General features: G+C 48.2%; 1 long non-coding RNA gene and 1 other non-coding gene across 3 annotated transcripts in view; both read left to right on the top strand.

Annotated features, from left to right (window-relative positions):
- Positions 1-26,321, top strand: part of LOC140720303 (uncharacterized) — a 1,203,583-nt gene that overhangs the window by 241,889 nt on the left and 935,373 nt on the right. The gene's annotated exons all lie outside the window — the stretch shown is intronic.
- On the top strand, positions 25,686-25,757 carry trnae-cuc (transfer RNA glutamic acid (anticodon CUC)). Its single transcript has one exon. It is a non-coding gene; the product is annotated as a tRNA-Glu (tRNA).

The raw sequence follows: 26,321 nt of genomic DNA, 5'->3' as shown, positions 1-26,321 counted from the left end.
AGACACGCTGAAGGGCTCGTCCGGCTGGGCTGATGCAAACATCCCAACGCTTTCCCGACACAAATGCAATAACCTGACAGCTACCACATTACAGACACGCTGAAGGGCTCGTCCGGCTGGGCTGATGCAAACATCCCAACGCTTTCCCGACACAAATGCTATAACCTGACAGCTACCACATTACAGACACGCTGAAGGGCTCGTCCGGCTGTGCAGATCCAAACATCCCAACGCTTTCCCGACACAAATGCAATAATCTGACAGCTACCACATTACAGAGACGCTGAAACGCACGTTCGGCTGTGCTGATCCAAACATCCCAACGCTTTCCCGACACAAATGCAATAAACTGACAGCTACCACATTATAGACACGCTGAAGGGCCCGTCCGGCTGTGCTGATCCAAACATCCCAACGCTTTCCGAACACAAATGCAATAACCTGACAGCTACCACATTACAGACACGCTGAAGGGCCCGTCCGGCTGTGCTGATCCAAACATCCCAACGCTTTCCCGACACAAATCCAATAACCTGACAGCTACCACATTACAGACACGCTGAAGGGCCCGTCCGGCTGTGCTGATCCAAACATCCCAACGCTTTCCCGACACAAATGCAATAACCTGACAGCTACCACATTACAGTCACGCTGAAACGCACGTCCGGCTGTGCTGATCCAAACATCCCAACGCTTTCCCGACACAAATGCAGTAACCTGACAGCTACCACATTACAGAGACGCTGAAACGCACGTCCGGCTGTGCTGATCCAAACATCCCAACGCTTTCCCGACACAAATGCAATAACCTGACAGCTACCACATTACAGACACGCTGAAACGCACGTCCGGCTGTGCTGATCCAAACATCCCAACGCTTTCCCGACACAAATGCAATAACCTGACAGCTACCACATTACAGACACGCTGAAACGCACGTCCGGCTGTGCTGATCCAAACATCCCAACGCTTTCCCGAAACAAATGCAATAACCTGACAGCTACCACATTACAGACACGCTGAAGGGCCCGTCCGGCTGTGCTGATCCAAACATCCCAACGCTTTCCCCACACAAATGCAATAACCTGACAGCTACCACATTACAGACACGCTGAAGGGCCGTCCGGCTGTGCTGATCCAAACATCACAACGCTTTCCCGACACAAATGCAATAACCTGACAGCTACCACATTACAGACACGCTGAAGGGCCGTCCGGCTGTGCTGATCCAAACATCCCAACGCTTTCCCGACACAAATCCAATAACCTGACAGCTACCACATTACAGACACGCTGAAGGGCCGTCCGGCTGTGCTGATCCAAACATCCCAACGCTTTCCCGACACAAATGCAATAACCTGACAGCTACCACATTACAGTCACGCTGAAGGGCTCGTCCGGCTGTGCTGATCCAAACATCCCAACGCTTTCCCGACACAAATGCAATAACCTGACAGCTACCACATTACACACACGCTGAATGGCTCGTCCGGCTGTGCTGATCCAAACATCCCAACGCTTTCCCGACACAAATGCAATAACCTGACAGCTACCACATTACACACACGCTGAATGGCTCGTCCGGCTGTGCTGATCCAAACACCCAACGCTTTCCCGACACAAATGCAATAACCTGACAGCTACCACATTACAGGCACGCTGAAGGGCCCGTCCGGCTGTGCTGATCCAAACATCCCAACGCTTTCCCGACACAAATGCAATAACCTGACAGCTACCACATTACAGACACGCTGAAGGGCTCGTCCGGCTGGGCTGATGCAAACATCCCAACGCTTTCCCGACACAAATGCAATAACCTGACAGCTACCACATTACAGACACGCTGAAGGGCTCGTCCGGCTGGGCTGATGCAAACATCCCAACGCTTTCCCGACACAAATGCTATAACCTGACAGCTACCACATTACAGACACGCTGAAACGCACGTCCGGCTGTGCTAGTCCACACATCCCAACGCTTTCCCGACACAAATGCAATAACCTGACAGCTACCACATTACAGACACGCTGAAGGGCTCGTCCGGCTGGGCTGATGCAAACATCCCAACGCTTTCCCGACACAAATGCTATAACCTGACAGCTACCACATTACAGACACGCTGAAGGGCTCGTCCGGCTGTGCAGATCCAAACATCCCAACGCTTTCCCGACACAAATGCAATAATCTGACAGCTACCACATTACAGAGACGCTGAAACGCACGTTCGGCTGTGCTGATCCAAACATCCCAACGCTTTCCCGACACAAATGCAATAAACTGACAGCTACCACATTATAGACACGCTGAAGGGCCCGTCCGGCTGTGCTGATCCAAACATCCCAACGCTTTCCGAACACAAATGCAATAACCTGACAGCTACCACATTACAGACACGCTGAAGGGCCCGTCCGGCTGTGCTGATCCAAACATCCCAACGCTTTCCCGACACAAATCCAATAACCTGACAGCTACCACATTACAGACACGCTGAAGGGCCCGTCCGGCTGTGCTGATCCAAACATCCCAACGCTTTCCCGACACAAATGCAATAACCTGACAGCTACCACATTACAGTCACGCTGAAACGCACGTCCGGCTGTGCTGATCCAAACATCCCAACGCTTTCCCGACACAAATGCAATAACCTGACAGCTACCACATTACAGACACGCTGAAGGGCCCGTCCGACTGTGCTGATCCAAACATCCCAACGCTTTCCCGACACAAATCCAATAACCTGACAGCTACCACATTACAGACACGCTGAAGGGCCCGTCCGGCTGTGCTGATCCAAACATCCCAACGCTTTCCCGACACAAATGCAATAACCTGACAGCTACCACATTACAGTCACGCTGAAACGCACGTCCGGCTGTGCTGATCCAAACATCCCAACGCTTTCCCGACACAAATGCAGTAACCTGACAGCTACCACATTACAGAGACGCTGAAACGCACGTCCGGCTGTGCTGATCCAAACATCCCAACGCTTTCCCGACACAAATGCAATAACCTGACAGCTACCACATTACAGACACGCTGAAACGCACGTCCGGCTGTGCTGATCCAAACATCCCAACGCTTTCCCGACACAAATGCAATAACCTGACAGCTACCACATTACAGGCACGCTGAAGGGCCCGTTCGGCTGTGCTGATCCAAACATCCCAACGTTTTCCGCACACAAATGCAATAACCTGACAGCTACCACATTACAGACACGCTGAAGGGCCGTCCGGCTGTGCTGATCCAAACATCACAACGCTTTCCCGACACAAATGCAATAACCTGACAGCTACCACATTACAGACACGCTGAAGGGCCGTCCGGCTGTGCTGATCCAAACATCCCAACGCTTTCCCGACACAAATCCAATAACCTGACAGCTACCACATTACAGACACGCTGAAGGGCCGTCCGGCTGTGCTGATCCAAACATCCCAACGCTTTCCCCACACAAATGCAATTACCTGACAGCTACCACATTACAGACACGCTGAAACGCACGTCCGGCTGTGCTGATCCAAACATCCCAACGCTTTCCCGACACAAATGCAATAACCTGACAGCTGCCACATTACAGACACGCTGAAGGGCCCGTCCGGCTGTGCTGATCCAAATATCCCAACGCTTTCCCGACATAAATCCAATAACCTGACAGCTACCACATTACAGACACTCTGAAGGGCCCGTCCGGCTGTGCTGATCCAAACATCCCAACGCTTTCCCGACACAATTGCATTAACCTGACAGCAACTACATTACACACACGCTGAATGGCTCGTCCGGCTGTGCTGATCCAAACACCCAACGCTTTCCCCACACAAATGCAATAACCTGATAGCTACCACATTACAGACACGCTGAAGGGCCCGTCCGGCTGTGCTGATCCAAACATCCCAACGCTTTCCCCACACAAATGCAATAACCTGACAGCTACCACATTACAGACACGCTGAACGGCCCGTCCGGCTGTGCTGATCCAAACATCCCAACGCTTTCCCGACACAAATGCAATAACCTGACAGCTACCACATTACAGACACGCTGAAGGGCCAGTCCGGCTGTGCTGATCCAAACATCCCAACGCTTTCCCCACACAAATGCAATAACCTGACAGCTACCACATTACAGACACGCTGAAGGGCTCGTCCGGCTGGGCTGATGCAAACATCCCAACGCTTTCCCGACACAAATGCAATAACCTGACAGCTACCACATTACAGACACGCTGAAGGGCTCGTCCGGCTGGGCTGATGCAAACATCCCAACGCTTTCCCGACACAAATGCTATAACCTGACAGCTACCACATTACAGACACGCTGAAACGCACGTCCGGCTGTGCTAGTCCACACATCCCAACGCTTTCCCGACACAAATGCAATAACCTGACAGCTACCACATTACAGACACGCTGAAGGGCTCGTCCGGCTGGGCTGATGCAAACATCCCAACGCTTTCCCGACACAAATGCAATAACCTGACAGCTACCACATTACAGACACGCTGAAGGGCTCGTCCGGCTGGGCTGATGCAAACATCCCAACGCTTTCCCGACACAAATGCTATAACCTGACAGCTACCACATTACAGACACGCTGAAGGGCTCGTCCGGCTGTGCAGATCCAAACATCCCAACGCTTTCCCGACACAAATGCAATAATCTGACAGCTACCACATTACAGAGACGCTGAAACGCACGTTCGGCTGTGCTGATCCAAACATCCCAACGCTTTCCCGACACAAATGCAATAAACTGACAGCTACCACATTATAGACACGCTGAAGGGCCCGTCCGGCTGTGCTGATCCAAACATCCCAACGCTTTCCGAACACAAATGCAATAACCTGACAGCTACCACATTACAGACACGCTGAAGGGCCCGTCCGGCTGTGCTGATCCAAACATCCCAACGCTTTCCCGACACAAATCCAATAACCTGACAGCTACCACATTACAGACACGCTGAAGGGCCCGTCCGGCTGTGCTGATCCAAACATCCCAACGCTTTCCCGACACAAATGCAATAACCTGACAGCTACCACATTACAGTCACGCTGAAACGCACGTCCGGCTGTGCTGATCTAAACATCCCAACGCTTTCCCGACACAAATGCAGTAACCTGACAGCTACCACATTACAGAGACGCTGAAACGCACGTCCGGCTGTGCTGATCCAAACATCCCAACGCTTTCCCGACACAAATGCAATAACCTGACAGCTACCACATTACAGACACGCTGAAACGCACGTCCGGCTGTGCTGATCCAAACATCCCAACGCTTTCCCGACACAAATGCAATAACCTGACAGCTACCACATTACAGACACGCTGAAACGCACGTCCGGCTGTGCTGATCCAAACATCCCAACGCTTTCCCGACACAAATGCAATAACCTGACAGCTACCACATTACAGACACGCTGAAGGGCCCGTCCGGCTGTGCTGATCCAAACATCCCAACGCTTTCCCCACACAAATGCAATAACCTGACAGCTACCACATTACAGACACGCTGAAGGGCCGTCCGGCTGTGCTGATCCAAACATCACAACGCTTTCCCGACACAAATGCAATAACCTGACAGCTACCACATTACAGACACGCTGAAGGGCCGTCCGGCTGTGCTGATCCAAACATCCCAACGCTTTCCCGACACAAATCCAATAACCTGACAGCTACCACATTACAGACACGCTGAAGGGCCGTCCGGCTGTGCTGATCCAAACATCCCAACGCTTTCCCGACACAAATGCAATAACCTGACAGCTACCACATTACAGTCACGCTGAAGGGCTCGTCCGGCTGTGCTGATCCAAACATCCCAACGCTTTCCCGACACAAATGCAATAACCTGACAGCTACCACATTACACACACGCTGAATGGCTCGTCCGGCTGTGCTGATCCAAACATCCCAACGCTTTCCCGACACAAATGCAATAACCTGACAGCTACCACATTACAGACACGCTGAAGGGCCAGTCCGGCTGTGCTGGTCCAAACATCCCAACGCTTTCCCCACACAAATGCAATAACCTGACAGCTACCACATTACAAACACGCTGAAACGCACGTCCGGCTGTGCTAGTCCAAACATCCCAACGCTTTCCCGACACAAATGCAATAACCTGACAGCTACCACATTACAGACACGCTGAAGGGCTCGTCCGGCTGTGCTGATGCAAACATCCCAACGCTTTCCCGACACAAATGCAATAACCTGACAGCTACCACATTACAGACACGCTGAAGGGCCGTCCGGCTGTGCTGATCCAAACATCGCAACGCTTTCCCGACACAAATGCAATAACCTGACAGCTACCACATTACAGACACGCTGAAACGCTCGTCCGGCTGTGCTGATCCAAACATCCCAACGCTTTCCCGACACAAATGCAATAACCTGACAGCTACCACATTACAGACACGCTGAAGGGCCCGTCCGGCTGTGCTGATCCAAACATCCCAACGCTTTCCCGACAGAAATGCAATAACCTGACAGCTACCACATTACATGCACGCTGAAGGGCCCGTCCGTCTGTGCTGATCCAAACATCCCAACGCTTTCCCGACACAAATGCAATTACCTGACAGCTACCACATTACAGACACTCTGAAGGGCCCGTCCGGCTGTGCTGATCCAAACATCCCAACGCTTTCCCGACACAATTGCATTAACCTGACAGCTACCACATTACACACACGCTGAATGGCTCGTCCGGCTGTGCTGATCCAAACATCCCAACGCTTTCCCGACACAAATGCAATAACCTGACAGCTACCACATTACAGACACGCTGAATGGCTCGTCCGGCTGTGCTGATCCAAACATCCCAACGCTTTCCCGACACAAATGCAATAACCTGACAGCTACCACATTACAGACACGCTGAAGGGCCAGTCCGGCTGTGCTGATCCAAACATCCCAACGCTTTCCCCACACAAATGCAATAACCTGACAGCTACCACATTACAGACACGCTGAAGGGCTCGTCCGGCTGGGCTGATGCAAACATCCCAACGCTTTCCCGACACAAATGCAATAACCTGACAGCTACCACATTACAGACACGCTGAAGGGCTCGTCCGGCTGGGCTGATGCAAACATCCCAACGCTTTCCCGACACAAATGCTATAACCTGACAGCTACCACATTACAGACACGCTGAAACGCACGTCCGGCTGTGCTAGTCCACACATCCCAACGCTTTCCCGACACAAATGCAATAACCTGACAGCTACCACATTACAGACACGCTGAAGGGCTCGTCCGGCTGGGCTGATGCAAACATCCCAACGCTTTCCCGACACAAATGCAATAACTTGACAGCTACCACATTACAGACACGCTGAAGGGCTCGTCCGGCTGGGCTGATGCAAACATCCCAACGCTTTCCCGACACAAATGCTATAACCTGACAGCTACCACATTACAGACACGCTGAAGGGCTCGTCCGGCTGTGCAGATCCAAACATCCCAACGCTTTCCCGACACAAATGCAATAATCTGACAGCTACCACATTACAGAGACGCTGAAACGCACGTTCGGCTGTGCTGATCCAAACATCCCAACGCTTTCCCGACACAAATGCAATAAACTGACAGCTACCACATTATAGAAACGCTGAAGGGCCCGTCCGGCTGTGCTGATCCAAACATCCCAACGCTTTCCGAACACAAATGCAATAACCTAACAGCTACCACATTACAGACACGCTGCAGGGCTCGTCCGGCTGTGCTGATCCAAACATCCCAACGCTTTCCCGACACAAATGCAATAACCTCACAGCTACCACATTACAAACACGCTGAGATGCTCGTCCGGCTGTGCTGATCCAAACATCCCAACGCTTTCCCGACACAAATGCAATAACCTGACAGCTACCACATTACAGACACGCTGAAGGGCTCGTCCGGCTGTGCTGATCCAAACATCCCAACGCTTTCCCGACACAAATGCAATAACCTGACAGCTACCACATTACAGACACGCTGAAAAGCACGTCCGGCTGTGCTGATCCAAACATCCCAACGCTTTCCCGACACAAATGCAATAACCTGACAGCTACCACATTACAGACACGATGAAACGCACGTCCGGCTGTGCTGATCCAAACATCCCAACGCTTTCCCGACACAATTGCATTAACCTGACAGCTACCACATTACACACACGCTGAATGGCTCGTCCGGCTGTGCTGATCCAAACATCCCAACGCTTTCCCGACACAAATGCAATAACCTGACTGCTACCACATTACAGACACGCTGAAGGGCCCGTCCGGCTGTGCTGATCCAAACATCCCAACGCTTTCCCCACACAAATGCAATAACCTGACAGCTACCACATTACAGACACGCTGAAGGGCCAGTCCGGCTGTGCTGATCCAAACATCCCAACGCTTTCCCCACACAAATGCAATAACCTGACAGCTACCACATTACAGACACGCTGAAGGGCTCGTCCGGCTGGGCTGATGCAAACATCCCAACGCTTTCCCGACACAAATGCAATAACCTGACAGCTACCACATTACAGACACGCTGAAGGGCTCGTCCGGCTGGGCTGATGCAAACATCCCAACGCTTTCCCGACACAAATGCTATAACCTGACAGCTACCACATTACAGACACGCTGAAACGCACGTCCGGCTGTGCTAGTCCACACATCCCAACGCTTTCCCGACACAAATGCAATAACCTGACAGCTACCACATTACAGACACGCTGAAGGGCTCGTCCGGCTGGGCTGATGCAAACATCCCAACGCTTTCCCGACACAAATGCAATAACTTGACAGCTACCACATTACAGACACTCTGAAGGGCTCGTCCGGCTGGGCTGATGCAAACATCCCAACGCTTTCCCGACACAAATGCTATAACCTGACAGCTACCACATTACAGACACGCTGAAGGGCTCGTCCGGCTGTGCAGATCCAAACATCCCAACGCTTTCCCGACACAAATGCAATAATCTGACAGCTACCACATTACAGAGACGCTGAAACGCACGTTCGGCTGTGCTGATCCAAACATCCCAACGCTTTCCCGACACAAATGCAATAAACTGACAGCTACCACATTATAGACACGCTGAAGGGCCCGTCCGGCTGTGCTGATCCAAACATCCCAATGCTTTCCGAACACAAATGCAATAACCTGACAGCTACCACATTACAGACACGCTGCAGGGCTCGTCCGGCTGTGCTGATCCAAACATCCCAACGTTTTCCCCACACAAATGCCATAACCTGACAGCTACCACATTACAGACACGCTGAAGGGCCAGTCCGGCTGTGCTGATCCAAACATCCCAACGCTTTCCCCACACAAATGCAATAACCTGACAGCTACCACATTATAGACACGCTGAAACGCACGTCCGGCTGTGCTAGTCCAAACATCCCAACGCTTTCCCGACACAAATGCAATAACCTGACAGCTACCACATTACAGACACGCTGAAGGGCTCGTCCGGCTGGGCTGATGCAAACATCCCAACGCTTTCCCGACACAAATGCTATAACCTGACAGCTACCACATTACAGACACGCTGAAGGGCTCGTCCGGCTGTGCTGATCCAAACATCCCAACGCTTTCCCGACACAAATGCAATAATCTGACAGCTACCACATTACAGAGACGCTGAAACGCACGTTCGGCTGTGCTGATCCAAACATCCCAACGCTTTCCCTACACAAATGCAATAAACTGACAGCTACCGCATTATAGACACGCTGAAGGGCCCGTCCGGCTGTGCTGATCCAAACATCCCAACGCTTTCCGAACACAAATGCAATAACCTGACAGCTACCACATTACAGACACGCTGAAACGCACGTCCGGCTGTGCTGATCCAAACATCCCAACGCTTTCCCGACACTAATGCAATAACCTGACAGCTACCACATTACAGTCACGCTGAAACGCACGTCCGGCTGTGCTGATCCAAACATCCCAACGCTTTCCCGACACAAATGCAATAACCTGACAGCTACCACATTACAGGCACGCTGAAGGGCCCGTCCGTCTGTGCTGATCCAAACATCCCAACGCTTTCCCGACACAAGTGCAATAACCTGACAGCTACCACATTACAGGCACGCTGAAGGGCTCGTCCGGCTCTGCTGATCCAAACATCCCAACGCTTTCCCCACACAAATGCAATAACCTGACAGCTACCACATTACAGACACGCTGAAGGGCCCGTCCGGCTGTGCTGATCCAAACATCCCAACGCTTTCCCCACACAAATGCAATAACCTGACAGCTACCACATTACAGACACGCTGAAACGCACGTCCGGCTGTGCTGATCCAAACATCCCAACGCTTTCCCGACACAAATGCAATAACCTGACAGCTACCACATTACAGACACGCTGAAACGCACGTCCGGCTGTGCTGATCCAAACATCCCAACGCTTTCCCGACACAAATCCATGGCTACACGGCTCTGGAATAACAAACCAACGGCTGAAATAGCTATAAAGAAATCGAGTTCCCTGTCAATAATGTATTGAATCTGGTGGACCATTGTCACTGATTCCAATCCCAGAATATAACGCCGCTGCAAAAGACAGTGGTGTGTGCCTTTGACAATTCCTTTCTGTGTGACAGAAATGGAATATTCAACAGCACAAAGCAGGAATGCATGGAGAGATATTGACACGACAAATTGTCGACTGTTCACCTAGGGATGAAATCACTGCAGGCGAGTACTTTTAGCTCTGTCAGGAAATGATTTTACAGGTGGAAACGCCTTACAGCCGTCAGCGTGTTCCCCATTTCCCCCCTTGGCCTTTCTCACAGAATACGGCCGTGTTGCCTAATGGATAAGGCGTCTGACTTCGGTGCTTGAATGGTGGAAGTCATCAGAAGATTGCAGGTTCGAGTCCTGCCCCGTTCGTTTTGACAAACTGGCGGATTCTGTTCACTCCCTGCAGCATGATTGTCCGCGTGGGGATTAATCGGAGTACTCCACCCCCGGGGAAAACGTAATGCCTCGTCTTCGTTGTACGCAACATATAATATTATGTGTCTAGTCTGTGTAGTATTTCTGCAGACACTTTCATAAACAATTTGCTGGAGCTTCTCAGACCTTCAGGAGGAGCTGCTGCTGGGAAGGTGAAGTTTATTTCACATTCAGCTCCGTCTCCGAGCAGATCTTATCGGCAAGAATTCACCACCCAGCACTGAGGGTGATTTCTTCCGGTTCCAACCCTCCTCCTCTCGGACACAGCACGCTGGTTATCTGCCTGCTGTGGGATATCTTCATCATTAATTCCCGAGCAGACATCAACCGCCTCAACATCAGGAATCTTCACCGCTTCTCGACCCTTACCCCCACTGAATTTGCTGCCCTCTAATCTCTCAGCACCGGTCCCAAAGTTACCATCCAACCTGCTGACAAAGTGCTGCTGTTGTAGAGTGACGGACCGACCTCTACCTGGCTGAGACTAGGCGGTAACTTTCACACACATCATGATGCCTACACCTCGAAGAATCCCGACTCCGGATCATCAGAGAACTGCATCCGGCTTTATCACTGACATCATCAACTCCAGAGAACCTCCATTCACTGTGGATAACTCGTGTTTCCATTGCCCTGAACTGTCCGCTTCTACCTCCTACTCATTCATAAGCCTAAATGTCCGGTTAGGCCCATTGTCTCTGCCAGTTCCTGCCCCACTATCCTGTGTTCTTACAGCTCCAGTCCAAACTATGCTCCATAATTCAGCCCCTTCCCACCTATATTCACGATGCTTCCTGTGCTCTCGATCAACTCACAAACTTTCGATTCCCTGGCCCCGACCGTCGCATTTTCTCCATGGATTTCCAGTCCCTCATCAAGAGGGCCTTAAAACTCTCCAGATTTCTAAAGGAAACAACCAACCAGCTTCCCTCTATCATCACCACCCTCCGTCTGGCAGAACCGGTCCTCACCTCAACAGTTCCTCCTTCGGCTCCTCCCACTTACTCCAAGTTCAATGGGTAGCCATGGGCACCCGCATGTGTCCCATATATGTCTCCCTTTTCGTTGCCTAAGTAAATCAATCTACCAAACCAATGTACCACACCTTCCCCGGTAACTCACCCCAGCGCTCCCAGCGCTACGTCGACCAATGTATTGCTGCCGCTTCCTGCACTCACATTGAGCTCGACAATGTCACCCACTTCGCCTCCAGCTTCCACCCCGCCCTTGAACGTCCCACTCAATGCGAGCAAAGCAAAGGGAGATGAAACCAGAGGAAACCAATGTATTGCTGCCGCTTCCTGCACTCACACTGAGCTCGACAATGTCACCCACTTCGCCTCCAGCTTCCACCCCGCCCTTGAACGTCCCACTCAATGCAAGCAAAGCAAAGGGAGAAGAAACCAGAGGTCCACGAGCCAGTCCTCATCGGAGGATCAGTGCGGGTGAGCAACTTTAAATCCCCGGGTATTCCTATTTCACAGGATCCGCCCTGGACCCATCACAAGTGCAAATGCGAAGGAAGCTCGGCGGCGCCTCTGGTTTCGTCGGAGTTTGCGGAGATCGGCAGGACATCTGGAACCTTGACACATTTCTGTAAATGTGATACCGAGGGTATCGACTGGCTGCCTCGTGGCTCGGTATGGGAACATCAATGTCAATGAACGTAAGCTCCTACAGAATGTGGTGGGTTCGGCCCAGTACATGTCTGGTAAAGCTCTCCCACCATTGAGCACATCTATCTTTAGGGACTTTGCCATTGCTTACATGGTGGGTGGTGGGCGCTGATGATTTTTGCTGAAACGTTGGGGGGGGGGGCTATTGATGCCTTTGTTGTTGCTTGTGCTGCTTTATTATTCCCCTCAACCCCCATTTTCCCGCCTTCTGCCTGTGACCTTTGACGCCCTGACTGATCAGAAACTTTTGCTATATAAAAAACCCAATTGTTCCACCTTTACAGTCGTCCTTAGTAATGAGTTCCCGAGATGGCAGAATTTTATCCTCATCTTTCTTCTAAAGGGGCGCCCTTGTATTCTGAGGCAGTGCCGTCTGGTCCTAAACTCCCTCCACTATGTGAATTATTCCCACCGCATCCATACTCTCGCAGTCTTTCAATATTCTACAGTTGTCTATAATATGCACCCACATTTAGTCAAACGCTTCCTACACGTAATCCCTTTAATTTCGGGATCACACCGTCCCCATTGCATCATCAATGAGGACGGGAGAGGCTGCAGAGGATTGGAGGGTTGCCAGATGTTCTTCCCTTATTCAGGAAAGGGAGTAGAAATAGCCCAGGAAATTGTAGACCAGTGAGGCTTGCTTCAGTAGTTGGTAAGCTGATGGAAAAGATCCTGAGAGGCAGGATTTATTGACATTTGGAAAGGCATAATATGATTAGGAATAGTCAGCATGGCTTTGTGAAAGGCAGGTTGTGCCTTACAGGCCTGAGTGATTTTTTTGAGGATGTGACTGAACACATCGATGAAGGTAGAGCAGTAGATGTAGTGTATATGGATTTCAGCAAGGCATTTGATAAGGTACACCGTGCACGGCTTATTGAGAAAGTAAGGAGACATGGGACACAGAAGGAAAAGAGTGGTTGTAGACGGGTCATATTCTGCATGGAGGCCGGTGACTTGTGGAGTGCCTCAGGGATCTGTTCTGGGACCCCAAGTCTTTGTGATTTTTACAAATGACCTGGATGAGGAAGTGGAGGGATGGTTTAGTAAATTTGACGATGACACAAAGGTTGGGTGTGCTGTGGATAGTGTGGGGGGCTGTCAGAGTTTACAATGGGACATTGATAGGATGCAAAACTGGGCTGAAAAGTGGCAAATGGAGGTCAACCCAGATAAGCGTGAGGGGATGTTGCCGGAAGGGCGCTCTGTGACGTTCAGCCGGTAAGGAGCTCCATTCCGGAACTGCTGTTCGTGCTACTCCCAGAGCGTTCCTCTCTCCCGAGGCTGCCCATAGGGATCTGTACACGAGCACCAGGACGCGTCCACGCACCGGTGGTCCTGCGAGCTACGTGTGCAGGAGCCAGACGTCCTCCCTGCCCTTTGTAGTTCAGCCTGCGTCCAAAAGTAATTCAGTTTGCCTGTATCGCCAGCGAGTAGACACTACATGAGGCTTTCTGTCGGAGAGGCTGTGCGCTGGCAGGGAGAGAATTACACGTTCAGCTCTCCTTTTCTCCTCGCCGAAAGTGAGAGCCACAAACACTACCCACTATACTATCACATTAGACGCATTACAACAACCATATTGACGCCTATCTGTGACCGTCGTGAATGTCACCCCTCAACATCCAATGAGTGAGTTCTGTCGGTGCTGCTTACCGAGAGGGTTCTCCTCATTGATCCGGACGGCACTTCACATACCGCCAGAGCAGATGTTAAGCAAGCATACCATGTACTGAGTGCTGCGACCAGCAAACAAGGAACTGCCTACCCTGAGGACTTTCAAATCATTGCGGGGGTTTCTGTCAGGCATATTTAAAGAAATCTCGGCTTAATTGTCATCAGCACGTCATTCTCAGTACCAAGGGCTCCCGCACTCTCGACCACTGTTGGAGCACGATCAGGAAAGCCTACCATTCCACCCCCAGACCACATTTCGGGCATTCTGAACGTCTGGTTTTCTTTCTCCTACCTCCATCCCGGCGGAGGGTGAGGAACAAGACACCAGATTTATCGGCAACAATGTCGCGGGAATCGGAGGGCCGACTTCTGAATTGTTTCGAGGCGATAGACAGAAACAAAAATGACCCAGGGCTCAGAAGAGAATCTGAATGTCACAATCTTTATAAAGACACTGGAGAACGAGTGTTACCCATTGATTCATTCAGAGTCCAGAGTGTTCCTTAACCTGAAACACTGGGTGAACAAGAGATCTGCAAAGTGCTGTGCAGTAGATTTGTGGCAATATTTATCACATTTATTCATTATGTAGTGTTCTCGCACAGGTGTAAAAGAACTCTGAACTAAACACCAAGTATAAACCAGTCAATGAGGCGGTCCCAGTAAGATTAACCGTTTACTGTTCACTCTTCCATATTAACATATGGCGAAAACTGTTGATAGAACAATACAAAATACATACAGTATTTGTTTCCTTCTTGACATCACATTTACATCATAAATACTTGCAAAAGTAAAACTACAACAACTATATTACATTAAAGTGCAACATACAGTCAGAATCTACCTGCGCCATCGACTGGCTTTAAATACATCAACACAAGCTATCCGCAACTCTTTAAATAACAAAAAACATAAACTTTATCGACCGTTATTACTTTTAACAGAATCAGCATTAACATTTTTAATTCAACATATCGATTATCTTATTAACTTACGGCTTTGCTTCTCTGATGTTTCTAGTGCGTAGAAAGAAAACTTTTCTCGCGCTGATCCTGCACACATAAGCCCCCTCCTTCCCGTTTCTCCAAACCGGTATTTTCTCACAAAACGCGGCGAAACCGGGTGTGACGTCATCGCATGCCGCGATATATCACAGACAACGAATTTACTTTAAACAACCTTTACTTTAACTAGAAAACCATTACAAACAAATTACTAAAGCGAAAATATAATAAACTAAACAAATGCCTTAAAGGCAACACACTCCCTGCCTGGCCTTCGTAAGGTCACTATGAACATAATACAAAACTTCAGTCTCTAAATCAGTACTTAGGTAGAAGTAGAATGACTTCTGCAACTGGCCTTTGGTAAGTTTTCACATCACCTTGGTCAGAAGTTTTCAACTCAACCTTCCTGACATGTCCATCCCTATTAGGGAATGTGGCAGTGATTCTGGCCATTGGCCAGCAGTTGCGGGCGATTTGCTTGTCCCTGAGCAGGACTAAATCTCCAACTTGAAGATTCCTGCGGGGTTCTGTCCACTTTTGTCTGTGTTGCAACAAAGGTAGATATTCATGTCTCCAACTAGACCAGAAACGATTTGCAAGAGCCTGAACCTGTCTCCATTGCTTTGTGTACAAATCCTTATCAGAGAAGTCCCCAGGTGGAGGGGGAGCTCCTACCATCTGCGTAAGGAGCATTGATGGCGAGGGTATGAAGGGGTTTTCCGGGTCAGAAGACACAGGTAGGAGTGGTCGTGCATTTATAATGGCTGTGACCTCTGCCATTTGTGTGCACAGTACCTCGTGGGTCCGTCGGGTGCGTTGCTGCAGAAACATTGAATCAAGAATTCTTCTGGCGATACCAATCATCCGCTCCCGTGCGCCTCCCATGTGAGAGGCGTGTGGTGTGTTAAACTCCCAGTTGCATCCCTGCTGACTGAGGTACTTTACCACCGTTTTGTACATCCCCAGCTCCTTGGACGCTCCAACAAAGTTCGTGCCGCAATCAGACCTTAACTGTTTTGCAGGGCCTCTTAGCGCAAAGAAGCGCCTGAGAGCGTTAATGCAGCTGGATGTATCCAAAGATTCGACGACCTCAATGTGTACCGCTCTTGAACTCATGCAGCTTAACATGATGGCTCACCGCTTGCTCTCTGCTTGTCCTCCTCTGGTGCGTCTAGTAGTGATAGACCAGGGACCAAATACATCGAGCCCCACATATGTAAAAGGAGGGCAGGCTTCAAGGCGTTCTGGTGGGAGGTCCGCCATACTTTGAGCTTCCAACTTGCCTCGCAGTTTCCTGCAGGTTACACATTTGTGGAGATTACAACAGGACAGTGACAGGACGCAAAGCAGAGCTGAGAAGTTTCAGATGGAGTTCAACCCAAAACGTTACAGAGCGATTCACTTTGGAAGCATGAATTTGAAGGCAGAGGTGATACTATCTCCAGTCAACCGAGGGCCGGACGTTAGTACGAGTTCCACAATGGAAACAGAGTGATGAGACTCTCTCCAATAAGCCGAGGCCCGTTCATCGGTACGAGAACAACAATCGGCACGAAGCGGTGCACTGCAGGAGCAGAAGGAAGTGTGATTGACAGGTGAGCTTGAACACATCCGCTGTTCTGCACATACTCATAGTGATTGTCGAAAGACAGTATACCTGACAGTAAATCAGGAGGAAAAAAATACAACTTCATGGCAAATAATAGCACAGCCTGGGAACCTGCGGATAGTTCAGAGGTTTTACTTGCTACTTTGTTTCAGACAGAGAATGGATGGAGAAATAGCGGTGGAATTGTCACAGGTTTGCGAATATATTCAAAGTTAAATGGACTGTATCACACGTCACGGGTGCGGGGTGGTCAAGTCATTCACTGGCAGAGGTCCGGTTCCTGCCAAACGGCCCATGTGTGCGCTGGAAAACATTGTTCTTCAAACTATCCACAGCCCTCGCTAATCTCCCGAAGACAGGCTCCCTTTTTGATCACAGATCTCTGGAATATCGCTGTGGATCTTTTAAATAGTTTCGAAGAAGATAAGTGCAGTGCATGTCATTGTAACACGTCAGCTGTCACTGTGATTTCCAACACTCACCCCCCGAATGACTGGAAAGAACGGAAGAAAAGAATGAACGAATGTTCCCCTTTAATAATGAAGTATTCACGATTTCACCCGCCAGAACAAACTCCTTCCCTCAATTTCAGAAGCGAATGTGCTCCGTCAAATGTTACAAAATAAATCTATTTCAAGATGAATGTCTACTTTAAGAATAACGCTGGTATAAAAATATCCAATTTAAATAGCTGAAGCAAGGTATCATGGAAAAAAACATGGAAAATTCACATCATTTTTTTGAAAAGTAAAAATATTGCAGTATCCCTTGGTGAGTCAGATTCATGACACATGTACAGAGTGATTAAAATTGTTTACGTAATTGTTAGTGCAGTTCGTTATCACTAATGTCCCTGGCGTAATAGCCACGCAAATTGCCTCAGTGGAATTACTTTAACCTGAATAAAAGTCTAGGAAACCGATTACCAGTCCATCTGAGCAGCTGAAACGCTCTGTACAACTGAACGCTGCTTCTGACAGAATATGGGATATCCGGCAATTTACTACATCGCAGCCATTTTCTATCCCACAATTGTAGCGGTTGGTGTCCCCGGTAAGATGCCGGAGCTGGTCACTTTATTTATGGTGCGGTCGTTTCTCTGCTGCGGTATCCGCACTGTTACTAAGCACAGATGTTACCGTCGGCTGAAAAATGTTTCCGGAATGGAGGATTCAGGCATCTAATAGTTTTATTTTCATTGTCCATACGCTGACCGCAGTGTTTTCTTCAACTTTTGTCAATTAAGTTGGTGCCGATATTGTCACTGTTTCATAATTTCACCTCGCTAGGCTTTCTGAAGTGATGCTGGTCTCTACTTTTCTAGGTCCGGGTCTCTATCAGTGCAGTCAGTTCTATCTTATACAGACGTGGCAGCTGATTTAAATGACGGACCAGTGTATTTTCCACACGTAGGTCTGTTCTGTAAGTCAGTAAATGAGAACTCTTGCTTTATATCTCCTTGATTCCATGTTGTAACCTCTACAAATAATCCCGTCTGTTCTTTCACCTCTATTAATGGAAATGGTGTTGTTTACAGGAGCGATCGACTGCTCACCGGTACGTGAGTCCTGGAACTCGGGTGCCTCGCTCTAAACTGTGGGAAGGTCGCCAATCCACTGACACTCACTTCCGTCATTGTCCTCCAGCCGGAGTGCAGCGACCGAGACCGCACACACTGGATTTCCGCTTTCGACTTCCAAACAGACCATACACTGCATAGCATCGGTAGAATGGAGGCTTTCAGGGAGCTGACCATATTTCTATTTTGTTTCCAAATTTCTTGCAGTTAATTTAACGGCGATTGTGATCCTATCTCGGGGAAAATGCGGACTCTCCAAATGCATCACCCGTTACCTGGTTGGAATGGCAACAGCGGATCTGATGGAGGTTACCGTTTCTGTTTTAGTGGAACAGACCAACAATATCTATATTTATTGGAGATCCCTGCTCATCACTCCTGTATGCGCTCTGACACTTGTATTTGCGGCTGTGACGCGGGACTGTTCAGTTTGGTTCACGGTCAGTTTTACCTTCGATCGCTTTATCGCAATATGTTGCCGAAAGCTGCGGGAGCGATACTGCACCGAGAGAACAGCAACGGGGGTTATGATGACGGTGGTTATAGTGAGCTGCGGGAAATGTGTCCGTTTTACTTTGCCCTTCAACCTTACGTCATCATTGACAACATGCCGTGGCGGTGCATCCGCCACACATGAATACGCTACTTCGCCCGTGTGGAGAGGATATACATTACTGCAGAGCATTTTAACACCATTGATACCAATCGGATTAATCCTGGTGTTTAACGGGTTAACCGTAAGACATATCGTTGTGGCAAATAGAGTCCGCAGAAGGCTTCGGCATAGCAGCGACAATCAGAAAGATGCAGAGGTGGGAAAACGCAGAAAATCGATGATTTTGCTGCTTTCTATATCAGCTAATTTCATATTATTTTGGATTCCCCATGTAGCCCGTTCTCTAAAATGGTAAGCGCAAAACTACTTTTACGAGGACAGATATTTGAGTTCCCCGGTATACATCCTACAGCAATTTGGGTTCATGTTGCAATTACTCAGCATGTGCACCAATACTTGTATCTATACACTGACACAGAGGAAATTCAGAGAAGAGCTGAGGAGTGGAATGAAGTATGTGTTTACAATAAATGGTCATCTGTGTAGATAAAGCCCGCGTCTAATGACAATTCAGCGGAGTTTTCAAATAAAGCCGTTTTACAATTAACATGTTTGGCAAAAAAAGTCGTGAAATCAAACTTTCATATGCCTGGTCATCCGGGAATTGCAGAATAGTCGGAAGATTGCTGACTTCATACAGTTCAGGTAGGTAGCAATACAAAGGCTCAATGCTGCTGGCGTGATTGTTACATTGGTTGAAGTATGTTCCAAACTATCACAGACACTTGACTGTCACAAGGGCTGGGATGGCTGCAGGAATTTCCGTGTTTTAGATGTTTCAAATTGGACAGGGTCGGGTAACAGAGTGTAAAGGGAGTGAGATGGGATACCAGGGATGGTATTGCAGATGCAGAAAAGGAGGACATCGTGGAGCTTTCGTTTGTGAATAGACTGGAAGACGAACACAGAAACATAATAACCCCATTTGGAGTATTCTATACAACCGTCCCTGCAACGGGAACAGTGAGGAACCGATCGGGAAGCAGGACTTGGACATTTGCCATTTTATTGGCATGGGTAACTGAAACTTCCACAATATTCTTTGGCATCTGCCCAGGGTAAAAGGTTTAATTATGGCATAATTTCTCAGTTGTGTCCAGGAAGGTTTCATGTCACTATGTCGACAGGCGCACTATCGAACAGTGCGTACTGGATCTAATATTAGAAAAGGAAACGGGTCAGGTGATAGACCTCCCGGTGGGCCAGCATTTCAGAACAATAGGACAGAACTCCCCTCTTTTTACCTTGTCCAGGGATAGGACAGAGAGTACGGATTGTGTTCAATTGAGGGTCTGCGAATTATGGTGCTGCCTGGCAGGATTTTAGGAAGGTACATTGGGAAATGATGCACTCGGGGTATTGCGCAACACAGATATGTGGGGATTGTTTAGGGAACACTTACACGGGGTTCAGTATAGGCTTGTCTTAGTGACGCAGGGAAAAGATGACAGTGTAAAGTATCCCCGGGAGACAAGAAAGTTGGAACAACACGTCAAGAGGAAGAAAGAACGATACTTACCGAACAGGAAGAAAGGATCAGGTAAACCTATAGCAAGTCACAATGCAGACAAGAAGGAATTTAAGAATGGACTTAAAAAAGTGATAGGGGGAGCTGAGAAATCCTTGACGAGTTGCATTGTGAAGAACAGGAGGAGACTGGGGAGAGTGTGGGCAGATCAGAGGTAGAAGAAGAAAACTAATGCCTGGAGTCCAAGGAGGCGGTAAAGCTCCTCACTGAATACATTGATCAATGTGAACACAGCGTCAAAAGGCAGATATGCTCGAACATGCCCACGCTGAAAAGAGGAAGCGCTGGAAACTTGGAAAGCATTATGACAGATGATCCCACGGTGTCAGAAGGGATATAGTCTTTGTAATAGATGATTCCCCGGTGCCGGAAGGGATATAGTCTTTGTAATAGATGATTCCCCGGTGCCGGAAGGGATATAGTCTTTGTAATAGATGATTCCCCGGTGCCGGAAGGGATATAGTCCAGGTAATTTTGGAAGGCGATCAGATATTGCTGAGCTTTTGGACAGGATATTTGTGTCGTCGCTGGCCACAGAAGTAGAACTAAATGATTGGAGGGTGGAAAAAGTTATTCATTTGTTGACAAAAGATAATAGGGATAGTTTTTCGAATTATAGTCCAGGGAGTCTTACAACAGTAGTGGGTAAACTACTGGAGAGGATTATTGAAGAAGGAAATTATGAGTATTTGGAGAAACGTAGTCTGCTTCGGAGAGACAATATGACCTGTTGTCCTCTATGGGTCAGATTGAATTATTTGAAAAAGTGAAACTAAAACAAACAGAAGAATCAGGACAGTCGATGTGGGTGCATTAGTCTTGGTCAGGCGTTTCATCAGTTCCCCATAGTAGACTCATTCAGAAAGTCAGGAAGCATGGGATCCAAGGAAACCTGGTTGCATTGATTCAGAAATGGCTTCCTGACAGAAGGCAGATGATGTGGTAGACAGAATAAATTCTGTCTGGACGACAAAGGGCTGCTGTGTTCCGCATGGAGAGTCGAAACTTCGGTACACTTTACAAGTCTATTGCGAGTCTGCAGTTACAGTGCTCCAAGAAATATGGCTGAGGGAAATAATCGATTTAATCTGATCACACAGTAGCACCTGGATAATTTATGGAATTAGTGCTGACGACATAAACAAACCGCTGAGCGACTGACTGCACCAGAGCGTTTTCAGAACTGATCTGTCATTTAGTTATTACAGGGAAGATGCTACAATGACTTCAAAACAATCTTTTCGAATGGAACCCTACAACTTAAAACCAGCATTTCACAGTGTTCAGCAGCAGCTCCTGGTGCTTATTAAAAGAACCAGCCTTCCAAAATGCCAATTCCAATTTCCCTAATTAAGTACACACCAATTTATCCTAATGCCAATTTACCTGTGAATCGTAGTTCTATCGTAACGGGTGTTGATACGCTCATATTTCGATCCATTTAACCCTGAATCCACATGGCCGGTGTGGAATCCGTGTCTCCCTCCGAAATCAATAATAAATGAAACATTCAAAACTGCACAAACTGAAAACGCAGCGAAGGCAAAGCAAATGCTTGTCTTCCTTCAAAACCATCACAGGCAATTGGAGAATATACATTCTCTATACACGTCATAATGTTGTATACCTCTATCAAATCTCCTCTCAGTCTTCCACCTGCTCGGGAATAAAGTGCTAACTTATGTAAACTTTCCTTTTAATTCAAAACATTCAGTCCCGGCAATAGCCGTGCAATATTTTTTTCTGCATTCTTTCAAACTTATTTGCATGTTTCCTGCAGGTAGTTGAGTCCAACCGCACACAATATTCCAAACTGGGCCCCAATAAACCCTTATACAACAGCCACGTAACGTCCCAACTCCTGTACTCAGTACTTTGGTCTCGGAAGGCCAATGTGCGAAAAGCTGTTTCTACGACCCTGTCTAACTGTGCCACAAATTTCATTGAATTATGGACCTGCATTCCCAGATTCGTTTATTCGATCGTACTCCTCAGTGCCTTATTTCTCATTGTGTCAGACCAACCCTGGCTGGTCCTCCCAAAGTGCAAAATCCAAAGCTTGTTTGTGTTAACTCCGATCGGCTATTTTTCAGCAATTTTTCCAGCTGGGTCAGATCCCGCTTCATGCTCCGGTACTCTTCCTCGCTGTGGACTACACCCGTAATGTTGTTGTCATCGGCAAATCTACTGATCCAGTTACCGACATTATTATCCAGATCATTGATATAGATGACAAACAACAACGGGCACAGCAACGATCCCTGGGACACTCCAATTATCACAGGTCCCCAGTCAGAGAGACAACCATCCATTACCACACTCTAGCTTCTGCAACGTATCCGATGGCGAATCCAATTTACTACCTCATCATGAAAGCCAAGCGACTGAACCTTCTCGAACATCCTCCCATACGGAACCTTGAGAAATTCCTGGCTGAAGTCCCTGTTAGACGGCATCCACTGCCTTGCCTTCCACACCATTCCTGGTAACTACCTCGTAAAGCTCTGTGAGATTGGTTAGACATGACCTACTACGCACTGGCCCATACTGACTATCGCTAATGTTCCTGTTTGTCCGGATACTTCTTGTCATACCCCATGACCAGGGTAGTCTCAACACCTCATTTCGTAATTCTTGACGAGTCCTTTCCAAGCAAAACTATCGATATCATGCTGCGGTCGGCACTCACATTTATGGCCTCTTGTTTTTAAGTTCTCCTGCACTATTATCAGACGCATTGAGAGTAATCTGGAAAAGGAAGGCGTCGTAGCTTTAAATAATTAATCGATTGGACTTAAATAGTGAGATACTGTACCTAGATAGAGCATAGAACACAGAATATTACAGCACAATACAGCCCATCGTCTCACGAGGTTCTGATAACTTTTCAACTAATTTAAGTTCAAACTAACACATCTCCCTTCATCTGAATCAGAATCAGAACCAGATTTAATATCATCGGGGTATGTGGTGAAATTTGTTAACTTTACTGTAACAGTGCAATGAAACAGAGTATAAATAAATTTAGAGATTATAAAACAAACATGAATTGCAGGTGGCGGAGGGGAAGTGTCTGTTCCTGAATCGTTGAGCCTGAGCTTTCCGGCTTCTGTATCTCCATCCCGATGGTAACACTGTGCAGAGGGCACGTCCTGTTGGTGGGCATCTTTACTGATGGACTCCACTGTTACAAGAATCACCCCCAGTAATAATGATCAGTGAGGAACAGAGAATCTGCATTTGCCAACAAGTAACTTTTATTATTTCAACTAAACAAGCACGTAGGTTCACACACCATCTTCACTCCAGGACACTCAATGAACAGTCAATGAAGAGAAAAGTTATTACCGGGGAAAGGAGTCGACTGTGGCCAGAGAGACGAGAGATAGAGACTGGGGAGAAAGTGAGCGGGGACAGAGGCAGGTGAGGTAGCGAGAGATAGAGGGTAGAGAAAGACCATGGGGAGGGACCCCGGGGAAGTCGAGGAATCTGGTGTGTAGAGAGATCGGGGGTTGGTGAAAGATATTCGATGGGGAGAGAGATCAGAGTCGGGTGTTTGGTGTCGGTAGCAAGCGGGAGGGGGATAGGCTGGAGAGAGATAAAGTGCGAGATGATGCATTTTGTAGGTTCCAGTAAGAGCGGGATGTCTACATTAGTGATACGGCTTTAGGAATTTTGAAATTTGGTTATAAATCCAAAGATCCACGATGGCACTGGCGATACACGCTCCGTATTGCCGACAGCTCGCAAAAAGTCTAGATGTATTTCAGTTGAACCACTGTGGCTGCAATCTGAAACCCCTAGTTTCCCTTTAAGAAACGTACTGTTGAGATGTCTAAATTACTCAGCAGTTTAACGAGCTGCTGAAGGACCAGGTGGACTTGACTCTCGGGAATGCAGGTGCGGCACCTTTCAGCGATCAGCGAAGGTCAGCCATTACCATTGCCGGAAAAGAGGTCGGTTCGGAAGACTTCAAGCCAGACTAAATCGAAGGGCGATGAAGCATCCTTTACCCGGCATCTTCTTCGCGAAAGGCCAATTACTTGAAAACAAGATGCATTACGTAAGCGCAACATTGCAGTTTCGGAGGGAAATGAGGGGTTGCTGTCTTCTCTGTTTCATGGAAACATGGTTCAGTTCGGTGGAACAGACGGAAGGATTCTCGATCCACCGTTCGGAGAAGATAAGAAGGTATTGTGGTGCTGGGGTTGGGGGGCGGTGGAACGGCGGTGTTGTTTCATGACTAACTCTTCATGCTCTCCGTATATAGCTGTCTTGCCGCACCCTTGCTCCCCCAATCACAACATCCAATGATTGAATTCTGTCGGTGCTGCTTACCGAGAGGGTTCTCCTCATTGATCCGGACAGCACTTCACATACCGCCAGAGGAGATGTTAAGCAAGCATACCATGTACTGAGTGCCGCGACCAGCAAACAAGGAACTGCCTACCCTGAGGACTTTCAAATCATTGCGGATTTTCTATCAAGCTTATTTAAAGAATTCTAGGCTTATTTATCATCAGCACGTCATCCTCAGTACCAGGGGCTCCCGCACACTCGACCACGTTTAGAGCACGATCAGGAAAAGCCCAGCATTCCACCCCGAGACCATATTTCGGGCATTCTGAACTTCTGGTTTTCTTTCTCCTACCTCCACCCAGGCACCAGATGTGTCGGCGACAATGTCACGGGAATCGGGGGCCGTCTACTGAACTGTTTCGAGGCAAGGACAGAAACAAAAATGAACCAGTGCTAATAAGATAATCTAAATGTCACAATCTTTATAAAGACACCGGAGAACGAGTGTTTCCCACCGATTCATACAGTCCAGAGTGTTCCTTAACCTGAAGCACTGGGTGAACAAGAGATCTGCAAAGTGCTGAGCAGTAGATTCGTGACAATATTTATCACATTTATTCATTATTATTCATGTATAGGTTTTGTTTCATATTTTGCTGGTTTGGTAGTTGTCTATTGCTGTAGTCAGAAATTTATCAGATTCCCTGGTGGTCTAGTGGTTAGGATTCGGCGCTCTCACCGCCGCGGCCCGGGTTTGATTCCCGGTCAGGGAATTAAGATATTACCTGCTGTAATTTAATGTGCTTATTTTAAATTATTTTGTGTATTAATTTGCTTCCACAACAACCCGATTCCTGTCTATGCTTAACTTGCATCCGCCTGATTCAGCACCATAAAACCACAAAATATATGAGCAGAAGATGACATTGAGAAAAATATCGCAGGTGCAGTCTCAATAAAGCTGGAAATAACTGTGCGAGGTCTTACAGACAATAACTTGCAATCGATACAATGTAGATTTGATCTTCTTCACTCCTCACTGCACCTCAATCCACGCAGCGATGCTGTCTCTGTGTAGAAGAGGGTGACCATACATTTCCCATATTGGACTCTGGTCCTACTCACTCAGTTTGCCGACATCACCTTGACTCATCTGCCCGGGGTCATCACTGCTCAAATCTCAGTGAGTATTGTCAGGTCCGGTCGGGTTTATTGCCGTGTGCACAGGGACGGTGAGGGACAGGTACAATGAAACACTTGCAGCGTCATTGCAGGCTCGAAAAGACAGACAGTACGCAGAACATAAATTGTACAATTCTGCATCATTAACAAAAGAT

Source organism: Hemitrygon akajei, unplaced genomic scaffold, assembly GCF_048418815.1.
Source record: "Hemitrygon akajei unplaced genomic scaffold, sHemAka1.3 Scf000041, whole genome shotgun sequence".
Lineage (NCBI taxonomy): Eukaryota > Metazoa > Chordata > Chondrichthyes > Myliobatiformes > Dasyatidae > Hemitrygon > Hemitrygon akajei.
Note: the sequence above shows the minus strand (reverse complement) of the source record. Positions and strands in the feature narration are given on the sequence as shown.